This window comes from Salvelinus fontinalis, chromosome 11 (genome assembly GCF_029448725.1).
Source record: "Salvelinus fontinalis isolate EN_2023a chromosome 11, ASM2944872v1, whole genome shotgun sequence".
Taxonomy (NCBI): Eukaryota; Metazoa; Chordata; class Actinopteri; order Salmoniformes; family Salmonidae; genus Salvelinus; species Salvelinus fontinalis.
In genome coordinates this window covers 28,096,522-28,121,022 of record NC_074675.1, presented here as the reverse complement: position 1 = coordinate 28,121,022, position 24,501 = coordinate 28,096,522, and the positions used below count along the sequence as shown (strand labels likewise).

The 24,501-nt window shown below is 41.4% G+C and overlaps 21 non-coding genes across 21 annotated transcripts; all 21 read right to left on the bottom strand.

The window, feature by feature from the left end:
* Nucleotides 1–394: 394 nt before the first annotated feature.
* On the bottom strand, nt 395–468 carry trnan-guu (transfer RNA asparagine (anticodon GUU)). Its single transcript has one exon. It is a non-coding gene; the product is annotated as a tRNA-Asn (tRNA).
* A 1,110-nt stretch (nt 469–1,578) lies between these two features.
* Nucleotides 1,579–1,652, bottom strand: trnan-guu (transfer RNA asparagine (anticodon GUU)). The gene has a single exon. It is a non-coding gene; the product is annotated as a tRNA-Asn (tRNA).
* A 1,110-nt stretch (nt 1,653–2,762) lies between these two features.
* On the bottom strand, nt 2,763–2,836 carry trnan-guu (transfer RNA asparagine (anticodon GUU)). The gene has a single exon. It is a non-coding gene; the product is annotated as a tRNA-Asn (tRNA).
* A 1,110-nt stretch (nt 2,837–3,946) lies between these two features.
* Nucleotides 3,947–4,020, bottom strand: trnan-guu (transfer RNA asparagine (anticodon GUU)). Its single transcript has one exon. It is a non-coding gene; the product is annotated as a tRNA-Asn (tRNA).
* A 1,110-nt stretch (nt 4,021–5,130) lies between these two features.
* On the bottom strand, nt 5,131–5,204 carry trnan-guu (transfer RNA asparagine (anticodon GUU)). Its single transcript has one exon. It is a non-coding gene; the product is annotated as a tRNA-Asn (tRNA).
* A 1,109-nt stretch (nt 5,205–6,313) lies between these two features.
* trnan-guu (transfer RNA asparagine (anticodon GUU)) lies at nt 6,314–6,388 on the bottom strand. The gene has a single exon. It is a non-coding gene; the product is annotated as a tRNA-Asn (tRNA).
* Nucleotides 6,389–7,497: 1,109 nt separating this feature from the next.
* On the bottom strand, nt 7,498–7,571 carry trnan-guu (transfer RNA asparagine (anticodon GUU)). Its single transcript has one exon. It is a non-coding gene; the product is annotated as a tRNA-Asn (tRNA).
* Nucleotides 7,572–8,681: 1,110 nt separating this feature from the next.
* trnan-guu (transfer RNA asparagine (anticodon GUU)) lies at nt 8,682–8,755 on the bottom strand. The gene has a single exon. It is a non-coding gene; the product is annotated as a tRNA-Asn (tRNA).
* Nucleotides 8,756–9,865: 1,110 nt separating this feature from the next.
* Nucleotides 9,866–9,939, bottom strand: trnan-guu (transfer RNA asparagine (anticodon GUU)). The gene has a single exon. It is a non-coding gene; the product is annotated as a tRNA-Asn (tRNA).
* Nucleotides 9,940–11,049: 1,110 nt separating this feature from the next.
* Nucleotides 11,050–11,123, bottom strand: trnan-guu (transfer RNA asparagine (anticodon GUU)). The gene has a single exon. It is a non-coding gene; the product is annotated as a tRNA-Asn (tRNA).
* A 1,106-nt stretch (nt 11,124–12,229) lies between these two features.
* On the bottom strand, nt 12,230–12,303 carry trnan-guu (transfer RNA asparagine (anticodon GUU)). Its single transcript has one exon. It is a non-coding gene; the product is annotated as a tRNA-Asn (tRNA).
* Nucleotides 12,304–13,409: 1,106 nt separating this feature from the next.
* On the bottom strand, nt 13,410–13,483 carry trnan-guu (transfer RNA asparagine (anticodon GUU)). The gene has a single exon. It is a non-coding gene; the product is annotated as a tRNA-Asn (tRNA).
* A 1,104-nt stretch (nt 13,484–14,587) lies between these two features.
* trnan-guu (transfer RNA asparagine (anticodon GUU)) lies at nt 14,588–14,661 on the bottom strand. Its single transcript has one exon. It is a non-coding gene; the product is annotated as a tRNA-Asn (tRNA).
* Nucleotides 14,662–15,767: 1,106 nt separating this feature from the next.
* On the bottom strand, nt 15,768–15,841 carry trnan-guu (transfer RNA asparagine (anticodon GUU)). Its single transcript has one exon. It is a non-coding gene; the product is annotated as a tRNA-Asn (tRNA).
* A 1,110-nt stretch (nt 15,842–16,951) lies between these two features.
* Nucleotides 16,952–17,025, bottom strand: trnan-guu (transfer RNA asparagine (anticodon GUU)). The gene has a single exon. It is a non-coding gene; the product is annotated as a tRNA-Asn (tRNA).
* A 1,110-nt stretch (nt 17,026–18,135) lies between these two features.
* On the bottom strand, nt 18,136–18,209 carry trnan-guu (transfer RNA asparagine (anticodon GUU)). The gene has a single exon. It is a non-coding gene; the product is annotated as a tRNA-Asn (tRNA).
* A 1,110-nt stretch (nt 18,210–19,319) lies between these two features.
* Nucleotides 19,320–19,393, bottom strand: trnan-guu (transfer RNA asparagine (anticodon GUU)). Its single transcript has one exon. It is a non-coding gene; the product is annotated as a tRNA-Asn (tRNA).
* A 1,110-nt stretch (nt 19,394–20,503) lies between these two features.
* On the bottom strand, nt 20,504–20,577 carry trnan-guu (transfer RNA asparagine (anticodon GUU)). Its single transcript has one exon. It is a non-coding gene; the product is annotated as a tRNA-Asn (tRNA).
* A 1,110-nt stretch (nt 20,578–21,687) lies between these two features.
* Nucleotides 21,688–21,761, bottom strand: trnan-guu (transfer RNA asparagine (anticodon GUU)). The gene has a single exon. It is a non-coding gene; the product is annotated as a tRNA-Asn (tRNA).
* Nucleotides 21,762–22,879: 1,118 nt separating this feature from the next.
* On the bottom strand, nt 22,880–22,953 carry trnan-guu (transfer RNA asparagine (anticodon GUU)). The gene has a single exon. It is a non-coding gene; the product is annotated as a tRNA-Asn (tRNA).
* A 1,118-nt stretch (nt 22,954–24,071) lies between these two features.
* trnan-guu (transfer RNA asparagine (anticodon GUU)) lies at nt 24,072–24,145 on the bottom strand. Its single transcript has one exon. It is a non-coding gene; the product is annotated as a tRNA-Asn (tRNA).
* Between the last annotated feature and the right edge of the window lie 356 nt (nt 24,146–24,501).

Below are 24,501 nucleotides of genomic sequence, written 5' to 3'. Positions count from 1 at the left end.
TGATATAATGGCGATTCACTTTTATGGCATACAGGCACACATATACACACAATCTCACACACACACACACACTGGACCAACATTGTCCTTCAAGCGGGATAAATATAAATGCTAAAGTTTTTCATGCCAGATTGACATATTTTACATTGGAATACTAGCCGGATTAATATTAATAAATGATATGTTCCTTGGAGACCACAGAATGATCAAGCTATTGAGTAACAGAAGATCACAGAACATTGACAGCCATTTTACCAGCAGGTATAGCAAATTGTCATCTTTCACGTTCAACAACACACCAAACACATACGATAACAGGAGGCACAGCAGGTCAAAAACTATCCTACTGTAAGTCCAGGAAGGTGTTTCCACAACAGCAGAAATGTAAATCTATCGTCCCTGGGTGGGCTCGAACCACCAACCTTTAGATTAACAGTCTAACGCGCTAACCAATTGCGCCACAGAGACCTGTAATTACATTGACCCTCAGCAGGCCAAAGTCACACGGAAGATCACTACAAGTCAGGAAGGGTCTGTTCACATCGCTACAATCTGAAAAATGTCATCCCTGGATGGGGTCAAAGCACCAACCTATAGATTGACAGTCCAACGCGGTAACAGATTGCGCTACAGAAGCTTGTGGTGGAATTGACCCTCAGCCAGCCAAAGTCACAGGGAATCTCAATTCAAGTCCAGGATGTCGCTTCATGGAGCACTACAAACTGAAAACTCTCATCCCTGGGTTGGCTCAAACCACCAACCTTTAGCTTAACAGTCTAACGCGCTAACCAATTGCACAACAGAGACTTGTGGTGTATTTGACCCTGACAGTTGACCTCTGGCCATCCGTGATCTCATCCAACTGTACATGGAGTTTACGATACAACAACACTTTGTTCCAATGGTTGTGTCAAGGTGCAACGAAAGTGCCACAACATTTTCAAGGAAGTAGCCCTGTAGTTTTCTAACGTTTGTTAGCTTTTTGAATGTCCTTAAAAGGTCAAAAATGCAGAGCAATCTTCGTCAGCGCAACATTTTATTAAAAGGCATCTGGCAGGAGTAAATTCAGCCACAATAACAAATATAATTTGATAAATATATATCTTAAACCACTGCATTTTCAAGAATGTAATATATAATCGTCAAATTCATTCATAATAATTAGGGGACTGACCCCGGAAGTATGATATAATGGCGATTCACTTTTATGGCATACAGGCACACATATACACACAATCTCACACACACACACACACTGGACCAACATTGTCCTTCAAGCGGGATAAATATAAATGCTAAAGTTTTTCATGCCAGATTGACATATTTTACATTGGAATACTAGCCGGATTAATATTAATAAATGATATGTTCCTTGGAGACCACAGAATGATCAAGCTATTGAGTAACAGAAGATCACAGAACATTGACAGCCATTTTACCAGTAGGTATAGCAAATTGTCATCTTTCACGTTCAACAACACACCAATCACATAAGATAACAGGAGGCACAGCAGGTCTAAAACCAGCCTACTGTAATTCCAGGAAGGTGTTTCCACAACAGCAGAAATGTAAAGCTAGCGTCCCTGGGTGGGCTCGAACAACCAAACTTTAGATTAACAGTCTAACGCGTTAACCAATTGCGCCACAGAGACCTGTAATTACATTGACCCTCAGCAGGCCAAAGTCACACGGAAGATCACTACAAGTCAGGAAGGGTCTGTTCACATCGCTACAATCTGAAAAATGTCATCCCTGGATGGGGTCAAAGCACCAACCTATAGATTGACAGTCCAACGCGGTAACAGATTGCGCTACAGAAGCTTGTGGTGGAATTGACCCTCAGCCAGCCAAAGTCACAGGGAATCTCAATTCAAGTCCAGGATGTCGCTTCATGGAGCACTACAAACTGAAAACTCTCATCCCTGGGTCGGCTCAAACCACCAACCTTTAGCGTAACAGTCTAACGCGCTAACCAATTGCACAACAGAGACTTGTGGTGTATTTGACCCTGACAGTTGACCTCTGGCCATCCGTGATCTCATCCAACTGTACATGGAGTTTACGATACAACAACACTTTGTTCCAATGGTTGTGTCAAGGTGCAACGAAAGTGCTTCAACATTTTCAAAGAAGTAGCCCTGTAGTTTTCTAACGTTTGTTAGCTTTTTGAATGTCCTTAAAAGGTCAAAAATGCAGAGCAATCTTCGTCAGCGCAACATTTTATTAAAAGGCATCTGGCAGGAGTAAATTCAGCCACAATCACAAATATCATTTGATAAATATATATCTTAAACCACTGCATTTTCAAGAATGTAATATATAATCGTCAAATTCATTCATAATAATTAGGGGACTGACCCCGGAAGTATGATATAATGGCGATTCACTTTTATGGCATACAGGCACACATATACACACAATCTCACACACACACACACACTGGACCAACATTGTCCTTCAAGCGGGATAAATATAAATGCTAAAGTTTTTCATGCCAGATTGACATATTTTACATTGGAATACTAGCCGGATTAATATTAATAAATGATATGTTCCCTGGAGACCACAGAATGATCAAACTATTGAGTAACAGAAGATCACAGAACATTGACAGACATTTTAGCAGTAGGTATAGCAAATTGTCATCTTTCACGTTCAACAACACACCAATCACATACGATAACAGGAGGCACAGCAGGTCAAAAACTAGCCTACTGTAAGTCCAGGAAGGTGTTTCCACAACAGCAGAAAAATAAATCTATCGTACCTGGGTGGGCTCGAACCACCAACCTTTAGTTTAACAGTCTAACGCGCTAACCAATTGCGCCACAGAGACCTGTAATTACATTGACCCTCAGCAGGCCAAAGTCACACGGAAGATCACTACAAGTCAGGAAGGGTCTGTTCACATCGCTACAATCTGAAAAATGTCATCCCTGGATGGGGTCAAAGCACCAACCTATAGATTGACAGTCCAACGCGGTAACAGATTGCGCTACAGAAGCTTGTGGTGGAATTGACCCTCAGCCAGCCAAAGTCACAGGGAATCTCAATTCAAGTCCAGGATGTCGCTTCATGGAGCACTACAAACTGAAAACTCTCATCCCTGGGTCGGCTCAAACCACCAACCTTTAGCTTAACAGTCTAACGCGCTAACCAATTGCACAACAGAGACTTGTGGTGTATTTGACCCTGACAGTTGACCTCTGGCCATCCGTGATCTCATCCAACTGTACATGGAGTTTACGATACAACAACACTTTGTTCCAATGGTTGTGTCAAGGTGCAACGAAAGTGCTTCAACATTTTCAAAGAAGTAGCCCTGTAGTTTTCTAACGTTTGTTAGCTTTTTGAATGTCCTTAAAAGGTCAAAAATGCAGAGCAATCTTCGTCAGCGCAACATTTTATTAAAAGGCATCTGGCAGGAGTAAATTCAGCCACAATCACAAATATCATTTGATAAATATATATCTTAAACCACTGCATTTTCAAGAATGTAATATATAATCGTCAAATTCATTCAAAATAATTAGGGGACTGACCCCGGAAGTATGATATAATGGCGATTCACTTTTATGGCATACAGGCACACATATACACACAATCTCACACACACACACACACTGGACCAACATTGTCCTTCAAGCGGGATAAATATAAATGCTAAAGTTTTTCATGCCAGATTGACATATTTTACATTGGAATACTAGCCGGATTAATATTAATAAATGATATGTTCCTTGGAGACCACAGAATGATCAAGCTATTGAGTAACAGAAGATGACAGAACATTGACAGCCATTTTACCAGCAGGTATAGCAAATTGTCATCTTTCACGTTCAACAACACACCAATCACATACGATAACAGGAGGCACAGCAGGTCAAAAACTATCCTACTGTAAGTCCAGGAAGGTGTTTCCACAACAGCAGAAATGTAAAGCTAGCGTCCCTGGGTGGGCTCGAACAACCAAACTTTAGATTAACAGTCTAACGCGTTAACCAATTGCGCCACAGAGACCTGTAATTACATTGACCCTCAGCAGGCCAAAGTCACACGGAAGATCACTACAAGTCAGGAAGGGTCTGTTCACATCGCTACAATCTGAAAAATGTCATCCCTGGATGGGGTCAAAGCACCAACCTATAGATTGACAGTCCAACGCGGTAACAGATTGCGCTACAGAAGCTTGTGGTGGAATTGACCCTCAGCCAGCCAAAGTCACAGGGAATCTCAATTCAAGTCCAGGATGTCGCTTCATGGAGCACTACAAACTGAAAACTCTCATCCCTGGGTCGGCTCAAACCACCAACCTTTAGCGTAACAGTCTAACGCGCTAACCAATTGCACAACAGAGACTTGTGGTGTATTTGACCCTGACAGTTGACCTCTGGCCATCCGTGATCTCATCCAACTGTACATGGAGTTTACGATACAACAACACTTTGTTCCAATGGTTGTGTCAAGGTGCAACGAAAGTGCTTCAACATTTTCAAAGAAGTAGCCCTGTAGTTTTCTAACGTTTGTTAGCTTTTTGAATGTCCTTAAAAGGTCAAAAATGCAGAGCAATCTTCGTCAGCGCAACATTTTATTAAAAGGCATCTGGCAGGAGTAAATTCAGCCACAATAACAAATATCATTTGATAAATATATATCTTAAACCACTGCATTTTCAAGAATGTAATATATAATCGTCAAATTCATTCATAATAATTAGGGGACTGACCCCGGAAGTATGATATAATGGCGATTCACTTTTATGGCATACAGGCACACATATACACACAATCTCACACACACACACACACTGGACCAACATTGTCCTTCAAGCGGGATAAATATAAATGCTAAAGTTTTTCATGCCAGATTGACATATTTTACATTGGAATACTAGCCGGATTAATATTAATAAATGATATGTTCCTTGGAGACCACAGAATGATCAAGCTATTGAGTAACAGAAGATGACAGAACATTGACAGCCATTTTACCAGCAGGTATAGCAAATTGTCATCTTTCACGTTCAACAACACACCAATCACATACGATAACAGGAGGCACAGCAGGTCAAAAACTATCCTACTGTAAGTCCAGGAAGGTGTTTCCACAACAGCAGAAATGTAAATCTATCATCCCTGGGTGGGCTCGAACCACCAACCTTTAGATTAACAGTCTAACGCGCTAACCAATTGCGCCACAGAGACCTTTAATAACATTGACCAGCAGGCCAAAGTCACACGGAAGATCACTACAAGTCAGGAAGGGTCTGTTCACATCGCTACAATCTGAAAAATGTCATCCCTGGATGGGGTCAAAGCACCAACCTATAGATTGACAGTCCAACGCGGTAACAGATTGCGCTACAGAAGCTTGTGGTGGAATTGACCCTCAGCCAGCCAAAGTCACAGGGAATCTCAATTCAAGTCCAGGATGTCGCTTCATGGAGCACTACAAACTGAAAACTCTCATCCCTGGGTCGGCTCAAACCACCAACCTTTAGCTTAACAGTCTAACGCGCTAACCAATTGCACAACAGAGACTTGTGGTGTATTTGACCCTGACAGTTGACCTCTGGCCATCCGTGATCTCATCCAACTGTACATGGAGTTTACGATACAACAACACTTTGTTCCAATGGTTGTGTCAAGGTGCAACGAAAGTGCCACAACATTTTCAAGGAAGTAGCCCTGTAGTTTTCTAACGTTTGTTAGCTTTTTGAATGTCCTTAAAAGATCAAAAATGCAGAGCAATCTTCGTCAGCGCAACATTTTATTAAAAGGCATCTGGCAGGAGTAAATTCAGCCACAATAACAAATATCATTAAATAAATATATATCTTAAACCACTGCATTTTCAAGAATGTAATATATAATCGTCAAATTCATTCATAATAATTAGGGGACTGACCCCAGAAGTATGATATAATGGCGATTCACTTTTATGGCATACAGGCACACATATACACACAATCTCACACACACACACACACACTGGACCAACATTGTCCTTCAAGCGGGATAAATATAAATGCTAAAGTTTTTCATGCCAGATTGACATATTTTACATTGGAATACTAGCCGGATTAATATTAATAAATGATATGTTCCTTGGAGACCACAGAATGATCAAGCTATTGAGTAACAGAAGATCACAGAACATTGACAGCCATTTTACCAGTAGGTATAGCAAATTGTCATCTTTCACGTTCAACAACACACCAATCACATAAGATAACAGAAGGCACAGCAGGTCTAAAACCAGCCTACTGTAATTACAGGAAGGTGTTTCCACAACAGCAGAAATGTAAAGCTAGCGTCCCTGGGTGGGCTTGAACCACCAACCTTTAGATTAACAGTCTAACGCGCTAACCAATTGCGCCACAGAGAACTGCAATTACATTGACCCTCAGCAGGCCAAAGTCACATGGAAGATCACTACAAGTCAGGAAGGGTCTGTTCACATCGCTACAATCTGAAAAATGTCATCCCTGGATGGGGTCAAAGCACCAACCTATAGATTGACAGTCCAACGCGGTAACAGATTGCGCTACAGAAGCTTGTGGTGGAATTGACCCTCAGCCAGCCAAAGTCACAGGGAATCTCAATTCAAGTCCAGGATGTCGCTTCATGGAGCACTACAAACTAAAAACTCTCATCCCTGGGTCGGCTCAAACCACCAACCTTTAGCTTAACAGTCTAACGTGCTAACCAATTGCACAACAGAGACTTGTGGTGTATTTGACCCTGACAGTTGACCTCTGGCCATCCGTGATCTCATCCAACTGTACATGGAGTTTACGATACAACAACACTTTGTTCCAATGGTTGTGTCAAGGTGCAACGAAAGTGCCACAACATTTTCAAGGAAGTAGCCCTGTAGTTTTCTAACGTTTGTTAGCTTTTTGAAGGTCCTTAAAAGGTCAAAAATGCCAAGCAATCTTCGTCAGCGCAACATTTTATTAAAAGGCATCTAGCAGGAGTAAATTCAGCCACAATCACAAATATCATTTGATAAATATATATCTTAAACCACTGCATTTTCAAGAATGTAATATATAATCGTCAAATTCATTCATAATAATTAGGGGACTGACCCCGGAAGTATGATATAATGGCGATTCACTTTTATGGCATACAGGCACACATATACACACAATCTCACACACACACACACACTGGACCAACATTGTCCTTCAAGCGGGATAAATATAAATGCTAAAGTTTTTCATGCCAGATTGACATATTTTACATTGGAATACTAGCCGGATTAATATTAATAAATGATATGTTCCTTGGAGACCACAGAATGATCAAGCTATTGAGTAACAGAAGATCACAGAACATTGACAGCCATTTTACCAGCAGGTATAGCAAATTGTCATCTTTCACGTTCAACAACACACCAATCACATACGATAACAGGAGGCACAGCAGGTCAAAAACTATCCTACTGTAAGTCCAGGAAGGTGTTTCCACAACAGCAGAAATGTAAATCTATCGTCCCTGGGTGGGCTCGAACCACCAACCTTTAGATTAACAGTCTAACGCGCTAACCAATTGCGCCACAGAGACCTGTAATTACATTGACCCTCAGCAGGCCAAAGTCACACGGAAGATCACTACAAGTCAGGAAGGGTCTGTTCACATCGCTACAATCTGAAAAATGTCATCCCTGGATGGGGTCAAAGCACCAACCTATAGATTGACAGTCCAATGCGGTAACAGATTGCGCTACAGAAGCTTGTGGTGGAATTGACCCTCAGCCAGCCAAAGTCACAGGGAATCTCAATTCAAGTCCAGGATGTCGCTTCATGGAGCACTACAAACTGAAAACTCTCATCCCTGGGTTGGCTCAAACCACCAACCTTTAGCTTAACAGTCTAACGCGCTAACCAATTGCACAACAGAGACTTGTGGTGTATTTGACCCTGACAGTTGACCTCTGGCCATCCGTGATCTCATCCAACTGTACATGGAGTTTACGATACAACAACACTTTGTTCCAATGGTTGTGTCAAGGTGCAACGAAAGTGCCACAACATTTTCAAGGAAGTAGCCCTGTAGTTTTCTAACGTTTGTTAGCTTTTTGAATGTCCTTAAAAGGTCAAAAATGCAGAGCAATCTTCGTCAGCGCAACATTTTATTAAAAGGCATCTGGCAGGAGTAAATTCAGCCACAATAACAAATATCATTTGATAAATATATATCTTAAACCACTGCATTTTCAAGAATGTAATATATAATCGTCAAATTCATTCATAATAATTAGGGGACTGACCCCGGAAGTATGATATAATGGCGATTCACTTTTATGGCATACAGGCACACATATACACACAATCTCACACACACACACACACTGGACCAACATTGTCCTTCAAGCGGGATAAATATAAATGCTAAAGTTTTTCATGCCAGATTGACATATTTTACATTGGAATACTAGCCGGATTAATATTAATAAATGATATGTTCCTTGGAGACCACAGAATGATCAAGCTATTGAGTAACAGAAGATCACAGAACATTGACAGCCATTTTACCAGCAGGTATAGCAAATTGTCATCTTTCACGTTCAACAACACACCAATCACATAAGATAACAGGAGGCAAAGCAGGTCAAAAACTATCCTACTGTAAGTCCAGGAAGGTGTTTCCACAACAGCAGAAATTTAAATCTATCGTCCCTGGGTGGGCTCGAACCACCAACCTTTAGATTAACAGTCTAACGCGCTAACCAATTGCGCCACAGAGACCTGTAAATACATTGACCCTCAGCAGGCCAAAGTCACACGGAAGATCACTACAAGTCAGGAAGGGTCTGTTCACATCGCTACAATCTGAAAAATGTCATCCCTGGATGGGGTCAAAGCACCAACCTATAGATTGACAGTCCAACGCGGTAACAGATTGCGCTACAGAAGCTTGTGGTGGAATTGACCCTCAGCCAGCCAAAGTCACAGGGAATCTCAATTCAAGTCCAGGATGTCGCTTCATGGAGCACTACAAACTGAAAACTCTCATCCCTGGGTTGGCTCAAACCACCAACCTTTAGCTTAACAGTCTAACGCGCTAACCAATTGCACAACAGAGACTTGTGGTGTATTTGACCCTGACAGTTGACCTCTGGCCATCCTTGATCTCATCCAACTGTACATGGAGTTTACGATACAACAACACTTTGTTCCAATGGTTGTGTCAAGGTGCAACGAAAGTGCCACAACATTTTCAAGGAAGTAGCCCTGTAGTTTTCTAACGTTTGTTAGCTTTTTGAATGTCCTTAAAAGGTCAAAAATGCAGAGCAATCTTCGTCAGCGCAACATTTTATTAAAAGGCATCTGGCAGGAGTAAATTCAGCCACAATAACAAATATCATTTGATAAATATATATCTTAAACCACTGCATTTTCAAGAATGTAATATATAATCGTCAAATTCATTCATAATAATTAGGGGACTGACCCCGGAAGTATGATATAATGGCGATTCACTTTTATGGCATACAGGCACACATATACACACAATCTCACACACACACACACACTGGACCAACATTGTCCTTCAAGCGGGATAAATATAAATGCTAAAGTTTTTCATGCCAGATTGACATATTTTACATTGGAATACTAGCCGGATTAATATTAATAAATGATATGTTCCTTGGAGACCACAGAATGATCAAGCTATTGAGTAACAGAAGATCACAGAACATTGACAGCCATTTTACCAGCAGGTATAGCAAATTGTCATCTTTCACGTTCAACAACACACCAATCACATAAGATAACAGGAGGCAAAGCAGGTCAAAAACTATCCTACTGTAAGTCCAGGAAGGTGTTTCCACAACAGCAGAAATGTAAATCTATCGTCCCTGGGTGGGCTCGAACCACCAACCTTTAGATTAACAGTCTAACGCGCTAACCAATTGCGCCACAGAGACCTGTAAATACATTGACCCTCAGCAGGCCAAAGTCACACGGAAGATCACTACAAGTCAGGAAGGGTCTGTTCACATCGCTACAATCTGAAAAATGTCATCCCTGGATGGGGTCAAAGCACCAACCTATAGATTGACAGTCCAACGCGGTAACAGATTGCGCTACAGAAGCTTGTGGTGGAATTGACCCTCAGCCAGCCAAAGTCACAGGGAATCTCAATTCAAGTCCAGGATGTCGCTTCATGGAGCACTACAAACTGAAAACTCTCATCCCTGGGTTGGCTCAAACCACCAACCTTTAGCTTAACAGTCTAACGCGCTAACCAATTGCACAACAGAGACTTGTGGTGTATTTGACCCTGACAGTTGACCTCTGGCCATCCTTGATCTCATCCAACTGTACATGGAGTTTACGATACAACAACACTTTGTTCCAATGGTTGTGTCAAGGTGCAACGAAAGTGCCACAACATTTTCAAGGAAGTAGCCCTGTAGTTTTCTAACGTTTGTTAGCTTTTTGAATGTCCTTAAAAGGTCAAAAATGCAGAGCAATCTTCGTCAGCGCAACATTTTATTAAAAGGCATCTGGCAGGAGTAAATTCAGCCACAATAACAAATATCATTTGATAAATATATATCTTAAACCACTGCATTTTCAAGAATGTAATATATAATCGTCAAAATCATTTATAATAATTAGGGGACTGACCCCGGAAGTATGATATAATGGCGATTCACTTTTATGGCATACAGGCACACATATACACACAATCTCACACACACACACACACTGGACCAACATTGTCCTTCAAGCGGGATAAATATAAATGCTAAAGTTTTTCATGCCAGATTGACATATTTTACATTGGAATACTAGCCGGATTAATATTAATAAATGATATGTTCCTTGGAGACCACAGAATGATCAAGCTATTGAGTAACAGAAGATCACAGAACATTGACAGCCATTTTACCAGTAGGTATAGCAAATTGTCATCTTTCACGTTCAACAACACACCAATCACATAAGATAACAGGAGGCACAGCAGGTCTAAAACAAGCCTACTGTAATTCCAGGAAGGTGTTTCCACAACAGCAGAAATGTAAAGCTAGCGTCCCTGGGTGGGCTTGAACCACCAACCTTTAGATTAACAGTCTAACGCGGTAACCAATTGCGCCACAGAGACCTGTAATTACATTGACCCTCAGCAGGCCAAAGTCACATGGAAGATCACTACAAGTCAGGAAGGGTCTGTTCACATCGCTACAATCTGAAAAATGTCATCCCTGGATGGGGTCAAAGCACCAACCTATAGATTGACAGTCCAACGCGGTAACAGATTGCGCTACAGAAGATTGTGGTGGAATTGACCCTCAGCCAGCCAAAGTCACAGGGAATCTCAATTCAAGTCCAGGATGTCGCTTCATGGAGCACTACAAACTGAAAACTCTTATCCCTGGGTCGGCTCAAACCACCAACCTTTAGCTTAACAGTCTAACGCGCTAACCAATTGCACAACAGAGACTTGTGGTGTATCTGACCCTGACAGTTGACCTCTGGCCATCCGTGATCTCATCCAACTGTACATGGAGTTTACGATACAACAACACTTTGTTCCAATGGTTGTGTCAAGGTGCAACGAAAGTGCCACAACATTTTCAAGGAAGTAGCCCTGTAGTTTTCTAACGTTTGTTAGCTTTTTGAATGTCCTTAAAAGGTCAAAAATGCAGAGCAATCTTCGTCAGCGCAACATTTTATTAAAAGGCATCTGGCAGGAGTAAATTCAGCCACAATCACAAATATCATTTGATAAATATATATCTTAAACCACTGCATTTTCAAGAATGTAATATATAATCGTCAAATTCATTCATAATAATTAGGGGACTGACCCCGGAAGTATGATATAATGGCGATTCACTTTTATGGCATACAGGCACACATATACACACAATCTCACACACACACACTGGACCAACATTGTCCTTCAAGCGGGATAAATATAAATGCTAAAGTTTTTCATGCCAGATTGACATATTTTACATTGGAATACTAGCCGGATTAATATTAATAAATGATATGTTCCTTGGAGACCACAGAATGATCAAGCTATTGAGTAACAGCAGATCACAGAACATTGACAGCCATTTTACCAGCAGGTATAGCAAATTGTCATCTTTCACGTTCAACAACACACCAATCACATACGATAACAGGAGGCACAGCAGGTCAAAAACTATCCTACTGTAAGTCCAGGAAGGTGTTTCCACAACAGCAGAAATGTAAATCTATCATCCCTGGGTGGGCTCGAACCACCAACCTTTAGATTAACAGTCTAACGCGGTAACCAATTGCGCCACAGAGACCTGCAATTACATTGACCCTCAGCAGGCCAAAGTCACATGGAAGATCACTACAAGTCAGGAAGGGTCTGTTCACATCGCTACAATCTGAAAAATGTCATCCCTGGATGGGGTCAAAGCACCAACCTATAGATTGACAGTCCAACGCGGTAACAGATTGCGCTACAGAAGATTGTGGTGGAATTGACCCTCAGCCAGCCAAAGTCACAGGGAATCTCAATTCAAGTCCAGGATGTCGCTTCATGGAGCACTACAAACTGAAAACTCTTATCCCTGGGTCGGCTCAAACCACCAACCTTTAGCTTAACAGTCTAACGCGCTAACCAATTGCACAACAGAGACTTGTGGTGTATCTGACCCTGACAGTTGACCTCTGGCCATCCGTGATCTCATCCAACTGTACATGGAGTTTACGATACAACAACACTTTGTTCCAATGGTTGTGTCAAGGTGCAACGAAAGTGCCACAACATTTTCAAGGAAGTAGCCCTGTAGTTTTCTAACGTTTGTTAGCTTTTTGAATGTCCTTAAAAGGTCAAAAATGCAGAGCAATCTTCGTCAGCGCAACATTTTATTAAAAGGCATCTGGCAGGAGTAAATTCAGCCACAATCACAAATATCATTTGATAAATATATATCTTAAACCACTGCATTTTCAAGAATGTAATATATAATCGTCAAATTCATTCATAATAATTAGGGGACTGACCCCGGAAGTATGATATAATGGCGATTCACTTTTATGGCATACAGGCACACATATACACACAATCTCACACACACACACTGGACCAACATTGTCCTTCAAGCGGGATAAATATAAATGCTAAAGTTTTTCATGCCAGATTGACATATTTTACATTGGAATACTAGCCGGATTAATATTAATAAATGATATGTTCCTTGGAGACCACAGAATGATCAAGCTATTGAGTAACAGCAGATCACAGAACATTGACAGCCATTTTACCAGCAGGTATAGCAAATTGTCATCTTTCACGTTCAACAACACACCAATCACATACGATAACAGGAGGCACAGCAGGTCAAAAACTATCCTACTGTAAGTCCAGGAAGGTGTTTCCACAACAGCAGAAATGTAAATCTATCATCCCTGGGTGGGCTCGAACCACCAACCTTTAGATTAACAGTCTAACGCGCTAACCAATTGCGCCACAGAGACCTGTAATTACATTGACCCTCAGCAGGGCAAAGTCACACGGAAGATCACTACAAGTCAGGAAGGGTCTGTTCACATCGCTACAATCTGAAAAATGTCATCCCTGGATGGGGTCAAAGCAACAACCTATAGATTGACAGTCCAACGCGGTAACAGATTGCGCTACAGAAGCTTGTGGTGGAATTGACCCTCAGCCAGCCAAAGGGAATCTCAATTCAAGTCCAGGATGTCGCTTCATGGAGCACTACAAACTGAAAACTCTCATCCCTGGGTTGGCTCAAACCACCAACCTTTAGCTTAACAGTCTAACGCGCTAACCAATTGCACAACAGAGACTTGTGGTGTATTTGACCCTGACAGTTGACCTCTGGCCATCCGTGATCTCATCCAACTGTACATGGAGTTTACGACACAACAACACTTTGTTCCAATGGTTGTGTCAAGGTGCAACGAAAGTGCCACAACATTTTCAAGGAAGTAGCCCTGTAGTTTTCTAACGTTTGTTAGCTTTTTGAATGTCCTTAAAAGGTCAAAAATGCAGAGCAATCTTCGTCAGCGCAACATTTTATTAAAAGGCATCTGGCAGGAGTAAATTCAGCCACAATAACAAATATCATTTGATAAATATATATCTTAAACCACTGCATTTTCAAGAATGTAATATATAATCGTCAAATTCATTCATAATAATTAGGGGACTGACCCCGGAAGTATGATATAATGGCGATTCACTTTTATGGCATACAGGCACACATATACACACAATCTCACACACACACACACACTGGACCAACATTGTCCTTCAAGCGGGATAAATATAAATGCTAAAGTTTTTCATGCCAGATTGACATATTTTACATTGGAATACTAGCCGGATTAATATTAATAAATGATATGTTCCTTGGAGATCACAGAATGATCAAGCTATTGAGTAACAGAAGATCACAGAACATTGACAGCCATTTTACCAGCAGGTATAGCAAATTGTCATCTTTCACGTTCAACAACACACCAATCACATACGATAACAGGAGGCACAGCAGGTCAAAAACTATCCTACTGTAAGTCCAGGAAGGTGTTTCCACAACAGCAGAAATGTAAATCTATCGTCCCTGGGTGGGCTCGAACCACCAACCTTTAGATTAACAGTCTAACGCGCTAACCAATTGCGCCACAGAGCCCTGTAATTACATTGACCCTCAGCAGGCCAAAGTCACACGGAAGATCACTACAAGTCAGGAAGGGTCTGTTCACATCGCTACAATCTGAAAAATGTCATCCCTGGATGGGGTCAAAGCAACAACCTATAGATTGACAGTCCAACGCGGTAACAGATTGCGCTACAGAAGCTTGTGGTGGAATTGACCCTCAGCCAGCCAAAGTCACAGGGAATCTCAATTCAAGTCCAGGATGTCGCTTCATGGAGCACTACAAACTGAAAACTCTCATCCCTGGGTTGGCTCAAACCACCAACCTTTAGCTTAACAGTCTAACGCGCTAACCAATTGCACAACAGAGACTTGTGGTGTATTTGACCCTGACAGTTGACCTCTGGCCATCCGTGATCTCATCCAACTGTACATGGAGTTTACGATACAACAACACTTTGTTCCAATGGTTGTGTCAAGGTGCAACGAAAGTGCCACAACATTTTCAAGGAAGTAGCCCTGTAGTTTTCTAACGTTTGTTAGCTTTTTGAATGTCCTTAAAAGGTCAAAAATGCAGAGCAATCTTCGTCAGCGCAACATTTTATTAAAAGGCATCTGGCAGGAGTAAATTCAGCCACAATAACAAATATTATTTGATAAATATATATCTTAAACCACTGCATTTTCAAGAATGTAATATATAATCGTCAAATTCATTCATAATAATTAGGGGACTGACCCCGGAAGCATGATATAATGGCGATTCACTTTTATGGCATACAGGCACACATATACACACAATCTCACACACACACACTGGACCAACATTGTCCTTCAAGCGGGATAAATATAAATGCTAAAGTTTTTCATGCCAGATTGACATATTTTACATTGGAATACTAGCCGGATTAATATTAATAAATGATATGTTCCTTGGAGACCACAGAATGATCAAGCTATTGAGTAACAGAAGATCACAGAACATTGACAGCCATTTTACCAGTAGGTATAGCAAATTGTCATCTTTCACGTTCAACAACACACCAATCACATAAGATAACAGAAGGCACAACAGGTCTAAAACCAGCCTACTGTAATTCCAGGAAGGTGTTTCCACAACAGCAGAAATGTAAAGCTAGCGTCCCTGGGTGGGCTTGAACCACCAACCTTTAGATTAACAGTCTAACGCGCTAACCAATTGCGACACAGAGACCTGTAATTACATTGACCCTCAGCAGGCCAAAGTCACACGGAAGATCACTACAAGTCAGGAAGGGTCTGTTCACATCGCTACAATCTGAAAAATGTCATCCCTGGATGGGGTCAAAGCACCAACCTATAGATTGACAGTCCAACGCGGTAACAGATTGCGCTACAGAAGCTTGTGGTGGAATTGACCCTCAGCCAGCCAAAGTCACAGGGAATCTCAATTCAAGTCCAGGATGTCGCTTCATGGAGCACTACAAACTGAAAACTCTCATCCCTGGGTTGGCTCAAACCACCAACCTTTAGCTTAACAGTCTAACGCGCTAACCAATTGCACAACAGAGACTTGTGGTGTATTTGACCCTGACAGTTGACCTCTGGCCATCCGTGATCTCATCCAACTGTACATGGAGTTTACGACACAACAACACTTTGTTCCAATGGTTGTGTCAAGGTGCAACGAAAGTGCCACAACATTTTCAAGGAAGTAGCCCTGTAGTTTTCTAACGTTTGTTAGCTTTTTGAATGTCCTTAAAAGGTCAAAAATAAAGAGCAATCTTCGTCAGCGCAACATTTTATTAAAAGGCATCTGGCAGGAGTAAATTCAGCCACAATCACAAATATCATTTGATAAATATATATCTTAAACCACTGCATTTTCAAGAATGTAATATATAATCGTCAAATTCATTCATAATAATTAGGGGACTGACCCCGGAAGTATGATATAATGGCGATTCACTTTTATGGCATACAGGCACACATATACACACAATCTCACACACACACACACACTGGACCAACATTGTCCTTCAAGCGGGATAAATATAAATGCTAAAGTTTTTCATGCCAGATTGACATATTTTACATTGGAATACTAGCCGGATTAATATTAATAAATGATATGTTCCTTGGAGACCACAGAATGATCAAGCTATTGAGTAACAGAAGATCACAGAACATTGACAGCCATTTTACCAGTAGGTATAGCAAATTGTCATCTTTCACGTTCAACAACACACCAATCACATAAGATAACAGAAGGCACAGCAGGTCTAAAACCAGCCTACTGTAATTCCAGGAAGGTGTTTCCACAACAGCAGAAATGTAAAGCTAGCGTCCCTGGGTGGGCTTGAACCACCAACCTTTAGATTAACAGTCTAACGCGCTAACCAATTGCGCCGCAGAGACCTGCAATTACATTGACCCTCAGCAGGCCAAAGTCACATGGAAGATCACTACAAGTCAGGAAGGGTCTGTTCACATCGCTACAATCTGAAAAATGTCATCCCTGGATGGGGTCAAAGCACCAACCTATAGATTGACAGTCCAACGCGGTAACAGATTGCGCTACAGAAGCTTGTGGTGGAATTGACCCTCAGCCAGCCAAAGTCACAGGGAATCTCAATTCAAGTCCAGGATGTCGCTTCATGGAGCACTACAAACTAAAAACTCTCATCCCTGGGTCGGCTCAAACCACCAACCTTTAGCTTAACAGTCTAACGCGCTAACCAATTGCACAACAGAGACTTGTGGTGTATTTGACCCTGACAGTTGACCTCTGGCCATCCGTGATCTCATCCAACTGTACATGGAGTTTACGATACAACAACACTTTGTTCCAATGGTTGTGTCAAGGTGCAACGAAAGTGCCACAACATTTTCAAGGAAGTAGCCCTGTAGTTTTCTAACGTTTGTTAGCTTTTTGAAGGTCCTTAAAAGGTCAAAAATGCCAAGCAATCTTCGTCAGCGCAACATTTTATTAAAAGGCATCTGGCAGGAGTAAATTCAGCCACAATCACAAATATCATTTGATAAATATATATCTTAAACCACTGCATTTTCAAGAATGTAATATATAATCGTCAAATTCATTCATAATAATTAGGGGACTGACCCCGGAAGTATGATATAATGGCGATTCACTTTTATGGCATACAGGCACACATATACACACAATCTCACACACACACACACACTGGACCAACATTGTCCTTCAAGCGGGATAAATATAAATGCTAAAGTTTTTCATGCCAGATTGACATATTTTACATTGGAATACTAGCCGGATTAATATTAATAAATGATATGTTCCTTGGAGACCACAGAATGATCAAGCTATTGAGTAACAGAAGATCACAGAACATTGACAGCCATTTTACCAGCAGGTATAGCAAATTGTCATCTTTCACGTTCAACAACACACCAATCACATACGATAACAGGAGGCACAGCAGGTCAAAAACTTTCCTACTGTAAGTCCAGGAAGGTGTTTCCACAACAGCAGAAATGTAAATCTATCGTCCCTGGGTGGGCTCGAACCACCAACCTTTAGATTAACAGTCTAACGCGCTAACCAATTGCGCCACAGAGACCTGTAATTACATTGACCCTCAGCAGGCCAAAGTCACACGGAAGATCACTACAAGTCAGGAAGGGTCTGTTCACATCGCTACAATCTGAAAAATGTCATCCCTGGATGGGGTCAAAGCACCAACCTATAGATTGACAGTCCAACGCGGTAACAGATTGCGCTACAGAAGCTTGTGGTGGAATTGACCCTCAGCCAGCCAAAGTCACAGGTAATCTCAATTCAAGTCCAGGATATCGCTTCATGGAGCACTACAAACTGAAAACTCTCATCCCTGGGTTGGCTCAAACCACCAACCTTTAGCCAAACAGTCTAACGCGCTAACCAATTGCACAACAGAGACTTGTGGTGTATTTGACCCTGACAGTTGACCTCTGGCCATCCGTGATCTCATCCAACTGTACATGGAGTTTACGATACAACAACACTTTGTTCCAATGGTTGTGTCAAGGTGCAACGAAAGTGCCACAACATTTTCAAGGAAGTAGCCCTGTAGTTTTCTAACGTTTGTTAGCTTTTTGAATGTCCTTAAAAGGTCAAAAATGCAGAGCAATCTTCGTCAGCGCAACATTTTATTAAAAGGCATCTGGCAGGAGTAAATTCAGCCACAATAACAAATATCATTTGATAAATATATATCTTAAACCACTGCATTTTCAAGAATGTAATATATAATCGTCAAATTCATTCATAATAATTAGGGGACTGACCCCGGAAGTATGATATAATGGCGATTCACTTTTATGGCATACAGGCACACATATACACACAATCTCACACACACACACACACTGGACCAACATTGTCCTTCAAGCGGGATAAATATAAATGCTAAAGTTTTTCATGCCAGATTGACATATTTTACATTGGAATACTAGCCGGATTAATATTAATAAATGATATGTTCCTTGGAGACCACAGAATGATCAAGCTATTGAGTAACAGAAGATCACAGAACATTGACAGCCATTTTACCAGTAGGTATAGCAAATTGTCATCTTTCACGTTCAACAAAACACCAATCACATAAGATAACAGGAGGCAAAGCAGGTCTAAAACCAGCCTACTGTAATTCCAGGAAGGTGTTTCCACAACAGCAGAAATGTAAATCTATCTTCCCTGGGTGGGCTCGAACCACCAACCTTTAGATTAACAGTCTAACGCGCTAACCAATTGCGCCGCAGAGACCTGCAATTACATTGACCCTCAGCAGGCCAAAGTCACATGGAAGATCACTACAAGTCAGGAAGGGTCTGTTCACATCGCTACAATCTGAAAAATGTCATCCCTGGATGGGGTCAAAGCACCAACCTATAGATTGACAGTCCAACGCGGTAACAGATTGCGCTACAGAAGCTTGTGGTGGAATTGACCCTCAGCCAGCCAAAGTCACAGGGAATCTCAATTCAAGTCCAGGATGTCGCTTCATGGAGCACTACAAACTAAAAACTCTCATCCCTGGGTCGGCTCAAACCACCAACCTTTAGCTTAACAGTCTAACGCGCTAACCAATTGCACAACAGAGACTTGTGGTGTATTTGACCCTGACAGTTGACCTCTGGCCATCCGTGATCTCATCCAACTGTACATGGAGTTTACGATACAACAACACTTTGTTCCAATGGTTGTGTCAAGGTGCAACGAAAGTGCCACAACATTTTCAAGGAAGTAGCCCTGTAGTTTTCTAACGTTTGTTAGCTTTTTGAAGGTCCTTAAAAGGTCAAAAATGCCAAGCAATCTTCGTCAGCGCAACATTTTATTAAAAGGCATCTGGCAGGAGTAAATTCAGCCAAAATCACAAATATCATTTGATAAATATATATCTTAAACCACTGCATTTTCAAGAATGTAATATATAATCGTCAAATTCATTCATAATAATTAGGGGACTGACCCCGGAAGTATGATATAATGGCGATTCACTTTTATGGCATACAGGCACACATATACACACAATCTCACACACACACACACACTGGACCAACATTGTCCTTCAAGCGGGATAAATATAAATGCTAAAGTTTTTCATGCCAGATTGACATATTTTACATTGGAATACTAGCCGGATTAATATTAATAAATGATATGTTCCTTGGAGACCACAGAATGATCAAGCTATTGAGTAACAGAAGATCACAGAACATTGACAGCCATTTTACCAGCAGGTATAGCAAATTGTCATCTTTCACGTTCAACAACACACCAATCACATACGATAACAGGAGGCACAGCAGGTCAAAAACTTTCCTACTGTAAGTCCAGGAAGGTGTTTCCACAACAGCAGAAATGTAAATCTATCGTCCCTGGGTGGGCTCGAACCACCAACCTTTAGATTAACAGTCTAACGCGCTAACCAATTGCGCCACAGAGACCTGTAATTACATTGACCCTCAGCAGGCCAAAGTCACACGGAAGACCACTACAAGTCAGGAAGGGTCTGTTCACATCGCTACAATCTGAAAAATGTCATCCCTGGATGGGGTCAAAGCACCAACCTATAGATTGACAGTCCAACGCGGTAACAGATTGCGCTACAGAAGCTTGTGGTGGAATTGACCCTCAGCCAGCCAAAGTCACAGGTAATCTCAATTCAAGTCCAGGATGTCGCTTCATGGAGCACTACAAACTGAAAACTCTCATCCCTGGGTTGGCTCAAACCACCAACCTTTAGCCAAACAGTCTAACGCGCTAACCAATTGCACAACAGAGACTTGTGGTGTATTTGACCCTGACAGTTGACCTCTGGCCATCCGTGATCTCATCCAACTGTACATGGAGTTTACGATACAACAACACTTTGTTCCAATGGTTGTGTCAAGGTGCAACGAAAGTGCCACAACATTTTCAAGGAAGTAGCCCTGTAGTTTTCTAACGTTTGTTAGCTTTTTGAATGTCCTTAAAAGGTCAAAAATGCAGAGCAATCTTCGTCAGCGCAACATTTTATTAAAAGGCATCTGGCAGGAGTAAATTCAGCCACAATAACAAATATCATTTGATAAATATATATCTTAAACCACTGCATTTTCAAGAATGTAATATATAATCGTCAAATTCATTCATAATAATTAGGGGACTGACCCCGGAAGTATGATATAATGGCGATTCACTTTTATGGCATACAGGCACACATATACACACAATCTCACACACACACACACACTGGACCAACATTGTCCTTCAAGCGGGATAAATATAAATGCTAAAGTTTTTCATGCCAGATTGACATATTTTACATTGGAATACTAGCCGGATTAATATTAATAAATGATATGTTCCTTGGAGACCACAGAATGATCAAGCTATTGAGTAACAGAAGATCACAGAACATTGACAGCCATTTTACCAGTAGGTATAGCAAATTGTCATCTTTCACGTTGAACAACACACCAATCACATACGATAACAGGAGGCACAGCAGGTCAAAAACTATCCTACTGTAAGTCCAGGAAGGTGTTTCCACAACAGCAGAAATGTAAACCTAACGTCCCTGGGTGGGCTCGAACCACCAACCTTTAGATTAACAGTCTAACGCGCTAACCAATTGCGCCACAGAGACCTGTATATACTTTGACCCTCAGCAGGCCAAAGTCACACGGAAGATCACTACAAGTCAGGAAGGGTCTGTTCACATCGCTACAATCTGAAAAATGTCATCCCTGGATGGAGTCAAAGCACCAACCTATAGATTGACAGTCCAACGCGGTAACAGATTGCGCTACAGAAGCTTGTGGTGGAATTGACCCTCAGCCAGCCAAAGTCACAGGGAATCTCAATTCAAGTCCAGGATGTCGCTTCATGGAGCACTACAAACTGAAAACTCTCATCCCTGGGTCGGCTCAAACCACCAACCTTTAGCTTAACAGTCTAACGCGCTAACCAATTGCACAACAGAGACTTGTGGTGTATTTGACCCTGACAGTTGACCTCTGGCCATCCGTGATCTCATCCAACTGTACATGGAGTTTACGATACAACAACACTTTGTTCCAATGGTTGTGTCAAGGTCCAACGAAAGTGCCACAACATTTTCAAGGAAGTAGCCCTGTAGTTTTCTAACGTTTGTTAGCTTTTTGAATGTCCTTAAAAGGTCAAAAATGCAGAGCAATCTTCGTCAGCGCAACATTTTATTAAAAGGCATCTGGCAGGAGTAAATTCAGCCACAATCACAAATATCATTTGATAAATATATATCTTAAACCACTGCATTTTCAAGAATGTAATATATAATCGTCAAATTCATTCATAATAATTAGGGGACTGACCCCGGAAGTATGATATAATGGCGATTCACTTTTATGGCATACAGGCATACAGGCACACATATACACACAATCTCACACACACACACACACTGGACCAACATTGTCCTTCAAGCGGGATAAATATAAATGCTAAAGTTTTTCATGCCAGATTGACATATTTTACATTGGAATACTAGCCGGATTAATATTAATAAATGATATGTTCCTTGGAGACCACAGAATGATCAAGCTATTGAGTAACAGAAGATCACAGAACATTGACAGCCATTTTACCAGCAGGTATAGCAAATTGTCATCTTTCACGTTGAACAACACACCAATCACATACGATAACAGGAGGCACAGCAGGTCAAAAACTATCCTACTGTAAGTCCAGGAAGGTGTTTCCACAACAGCAGAAATGTAAACCTAACGTCCCTGGGTGGGCTCGAACCACCAACCTTTAGATTAACAGTCTAACGCGCTAACCAATTGCGCCACAGAGACCTGTATATACTTTGACCCTCAGCAGGCCAAAGTCACACGGAAGATCACTACAAGTCAGGAAGGGTCTGTTCACATCGCTACAATCTGAAAAATGTCATCCCTGGATGGGGTCAAAGCACCAACCTATAGATTGACAGTCCAACGCGGTAACAGATTGCGCTACAGAAGCTTGTGGTGGAATTGACCCTCAGCCAGCCAAAGTCACAGGGAATCTCAATTCAAGTCCAGGATGTCGCTTCATGGAGCACTACAAACTGAAAACTCTCATCCCTGGGTCGGCTCAAACCACCAACCTTTAGCTTAACAGTCTAACGCGCTAACCAATTGCACAACAGAGACTTGTGGTGTATTTGACCCTGACAGTTGACCTCTGGCCATCCGTGATCTCATCCAACTGTACATGGAGTTTACGATACAACAACACTTTGTTCCAATGGTTGTGTCAAGGTCCAACGAAAGTGCCACAACATTTTCAAGGAAGTAGCCCTGTAGTTTTCTAACGTTTGTTAGCTTTTTGAATGTCCTTAAAAGGTCAAAAATGCAGAGCAATCTTCGTCAGCGCAACATTTTATTAAAAGGCATCTGGCAGGAGTAAATTCAGCCACAATCACAAATATCATTTGATAAATATATATCTTAAACCACTGCATTTTCAAGAATGTAATATATAATCGTCAAATTCATTCATAATAATTAGGGGACTGACCCCGGAAGTATGATATAATGGCGATTCACTTTTATGGCATACAGGCATACAGGCACACATATACACACAATCTCACACACACACACACACTGGACCAACATTGTCCTTCAAGCGGGATAAATATAAATGCTAAAGTTTTTCATGCCAGATTGACATATTTTACATTGGAATACTAGCCGGATTAATATTAATAAATGATATGTTCCTTGGAGACCACAGAATGATCAAGCTATTGAGTAACAGAAGATCACAGAACATTGACAGCCATTTTACCAGCAGGTATAGCAAATTGTCATCTTTCACGTTGAACAACACACCAATCACATACGATAACAGGAGGCACAGCAGGTCAAAAACTATCCTACTGTAAGTCCAGGAAGGTGTTTCCACAACAGCAGAAATGTAAACCTAACGTCCCTGGGTGGGCTCGAACCACCAACCTTTAGATTAACAGTCTAACGCGCTAACCAATTGCGCCACAGAGACCTGTATATACTTTGACCCTCAGCAGGCCAAAGTCACACGGAAGATCACTACAAGTCAGGAAGGGTCTGTTCACATCGCTACAATCTGAAAAATGTCATCCCTGGATGGGGTCAAAGCACCAACCTATAGATTGACAGTCCAACGCGGTAACAGATTGCGCTACAGAAGCTTGTGGTGGAATTGACCCTCAGCCAGCCAAAGTCACAGGGAATCTCAATTCAAGTCCAGGATGTCGCTTCATGGAGCACTACAAACTGAAAACTCTCATCCCTGGGTCGGCTCAAACCACCAACCTTTAGCTTAACAGTCTAACGCGCTAACCAATTGCACAACAGAGACTTGTGGTGTATTTGACC